We start from the raw sequence: 4,096 nt of genomic DNA, 5'->3' as shown, positions 1-4,096 counted from the left end.
AGAGAGAGAGAGAGAGAGAGAGAGAGAGATATAGCGTTGACGGTTGGGGGTACATTCGTACAAACAAATAACCCAAGGCATTCAAGTGCAGCTTTGATTTTCTTTCCTTTCGCCAATGGTGTCTTCGCGTTGTTTTAATTTTTAATTCGCTGACGGATTACATAAATATCAAACAATAGACTGGGGTCGATAAAATTGACTAAGTTCTTTGCATCCGGGTTCCTAGCTTGGCCACGTCAAAACGAGTTACAATAACTCAAAAATGAACGTGCGATTCAGAAGAGTATAAACTGTTTCCCTGCGACGGACACAACAGCGATTAGCATATTTAAGTTCAGATCTTGTGGAATGTAATAAATACATAGATGCAAGTCATCGCTTCAGATATCGCTGCATATTGTGCATGTGAAGATATATTTCATAAACATTATACCAATATATAATAACTGTACGGGTTAGAAATATTATAATTCAAGAAATTATAGTGGTGTTATATAATTTTGTATGTTGACAATATTGCGTGAGATGAGAATAAAAAGTGATAAAATTTAAGTAAATATCGTATCAGATTATCCGGGAATTTTAGCGTCACCTACAGAACAAAAAACCTACAAAACCAGAACGAAGGAAATATGATATTGTAAAACATGTCATTGGAAGCCTAATTTCGTAAATGACTTAGAGAATATATGACGCAACACTTTTGTGAAGAAACATAAATTTCATGCGTCGGAAATGTAATGACCAGTGAACAATGGAAACATGATATCGTAAATATACATATTTTAGAAATATGATATATATATATATATATATATATATATCTTTTAGAAATCTAATATCGCAAAAGTTTCAGCGATTTGTACGACGCAAACATATTCGAGGAAGAAACGTAAGAACTATATAGGGAGCTTAAGTATGTAAACATGTATGTTTTGGAATTTCACATCACCCACATTCTCGAAGTGTATTCAAGAAAACTACAAAAAACATGTTGGCTTTATAATGTCATATGACAAATATGTAGGAAATATAAAGCTGAAAGCTTACCTATTTTTCTTATCTAAATCTGTGAAGTATGCAGGAAACGTAGGTATGTAAACACGTACGTTTTAAAATTTAACGTCATACACATTCGTGTATTATATATAGATATAAATGTATATATAGCGAATGGTTTTGCTATGCGGTGCCGAGGTTTACAATAATGTAAATAATAATAATGGTATTTTTATATAAGCTTTACGCGATCACCGTGCAATGACTACAGAAAACAAACACAAACACACACACACATATATATATACATATACATATATACGACAGGATTCTTTCAGTTTCCGTCTACCAAATCCACTCACAAGGCTTTGGTCAGCCCGAGTCTATAGTAGAAGACACTTACCCAGAAACATTTGGTTGGTAAGCAAGCTACTTACTATACAGCCACTCCTGCGCCTATGTATATATATATACATATATATATACATATGCGGGTGGGTGTGTAGTTCTGTGTATGTATGTGTAATTCTGTGTATGTATGTGTTTGTATATATGTATGCATATGTATGTGTGTGTACTACTTTGGTTTTTTTGTAACATAATGCAAGAAAGCTAATTACTCATTGGGGTTAAGCATCTAACTGTTTAAAAAGACAACCGCTATCGATTGGATGCACATAACGGCTATGAAAGCAAACCCAATACCTATCACTGATAATCAGAACCCCATTCAACTCAACTATGATCATCCATCTGGGATAATCGATCCTATGAACCAGCATGGGTTACAGACTGAATATAATCTCATCTGTAATAGTAGAACTGTAATTTTCGAGTCTCTCAACTCTGTCCCGTGAGTGAATTTTTCCTGTGCTATAATGTTGTATGTAAATATCTATTCATGACACCCCGTACCCTCCAGTGTACGATTGCTTTCAAATGTCGATACCTAACCCACCTGTGCTTTATTTCAAATAGAACCCCTAAACTATCTACTTCTCTTTCTGTACACTTTTAAAGATTATGGTGCTGGGAATCGGTCACAATTTATCTCCAAAATCATACCGCTTCACCTAATAGGTGCTCAACTGTAATCTTTTCATGCAAACATAAATTTTATTACACATTAAGTAAATTGTAATTTCTGCTCATCGTGGATATGTCACTTTTTTTCATAGTGTAAAATCAAAATATCATTTAAAATTCTCTTCGTAGCAAAACTTCTTTGTTCCCAACCATACATTCCTTCTCTCTTACTACTCCCACTCCCTTAGCACAGGGCTTATTTCTACCACGCCTGTTTGTCTGGCCCCCTGACATTCTCAAACGCTGCATTTTCTGTAAAACATCACTTGACTACCCGTTAGGTACGCTTTCTGCAAGCTGGCGCATAATCTAATCTTCGTACACTTTTCTTTTTATCTTTTCTCTTGGGAACCGTTCTGCTTCTTCGTATCTTGACTCTTAACTCTTGTTTAACTCTTCCTATCATTCTCAGTATTTCACTCTACTTCTTCTCTCCCTCCAACTTTTCATACTTGCAAGCATTTCTGAACGATTGCATCAAAGAGAGGCTGGACTTACGGCAACATCATCATCTGACTAGTCACCGGTTGCCCACTGATGACATTATGCACGTATCACCTGTCATCTTTTTTATTCTGTATTTTGTGTTATTTTGCACTCCGTGTGCATCCGGCCTAATATTGCTTATCTACCTTAATATATAATATATCATAGGTAATGCATGCAAACACACGCACACACACACGCACACACAATTGTATGTAATACATACATACATCCATATATATATGTAGGAGTGGCTGTGTGGTAAGTAGCTTGCTTACGAACCACATGGTTCCGGGTTCTGTCCCATTGCGTTGCACCTTGCGCAAGTGTCTTCTACTATAGCTTCAGGCCGACCAAAGCCTTGTGGGATGGATTTGGTAGACAGAAACTGAAAGAAGCCCGTCGTATACATGTATATATAAATATGTATGTGTGCGTATATGTTTGTGTGTCTGTGTTTGTCCCCCCACCCACCCAACATCGCTTGACAACCGATGCTGGTGTGTTTACGTCCCCGTAACTTAGCGGTTCAGAAAAAAAGTCCGATAGAATAAGTACTAGGCTTACACAGAATAAGTCCTGGGGTTGATTTGCTCGAGTAAAGGCGGTGCTCCAGCATGGCCACAGTCAAATGACTGAAACAGGTAGAAGAGTAAGACCCCCAACTCAAACGGCAACCACGACGATAATGGCGACGACGACGACGACGATGATGATGATGATGATGATGATGATGATGATGATGATGATGATGATGATGATGATGGTGGCGATGACGACGACGACGACGATGATGATACTGTTGATGATTAGATCATAACAGTGGTGATGCTGCTTCAGATGAGATGACTGTGATGATAGTGCTAGTGATGATTGTGATGGTAATAATAATAATAATAATGATAATAATAATAATAATAATAATAATAATAATAATAATAATAATAATAATAATAATAATAATAATAATACAAGGAATGTTAGGTGACAAAAGAATTACGCTTTAGCTACCTGGATTATCGACTACCAAATTTGAGCTGTAATATGAATGACAAGGTGACTGACTTCAAACTTCAAAGAGATTTGACATTTTGATCACCTATAATTCGATATGTATATATATATATATATAGCTGGGTTTTTTTTTTTTTTTACCTGGCTCTCAAAATGCAATTACTGTAATCGTAAAAAGGAAATAACACAAAAAGAGTACAATGATAAACAAAACAAGAGCAATGGCTAACAGATAACAAAACGAACAATCATGGCGACGGCGATTGCAACAGGGAACTGAATGACGTCAAAGTACAACAAGTAAACAAATAAAAACTGCTGCATAAAATAATAGAATCAAATTAGAAGAATAAAACAACAGGAAGAGCTATCTTAATCTACATCACTTAAAATATTTGTAACCTCTTATATAATAACATATCTATCTGCAGATATATATATACATATATATGTATACATACATATATATATATATATATATATATATGTATGTATGTATGTATGTATGTAT

This window comes from Octopus bimaculoides, chromosome 11 (assembly GCF_001194135.2).
Source record: "Octopus bimaculoides isolate UCB-OBI-ISO-001 chromosome 11, ASM119413v2, whole genome shotgun sequence".
Lineage (NCBI taxonomy): Eukaryota > Metazoa > Mollusca > Cephalopoda > Octopoda > Octopodidae > Octopus > Octopus bimaculoides.
This window is presented reverse-complemented; position numbering follows the sequence as displayed.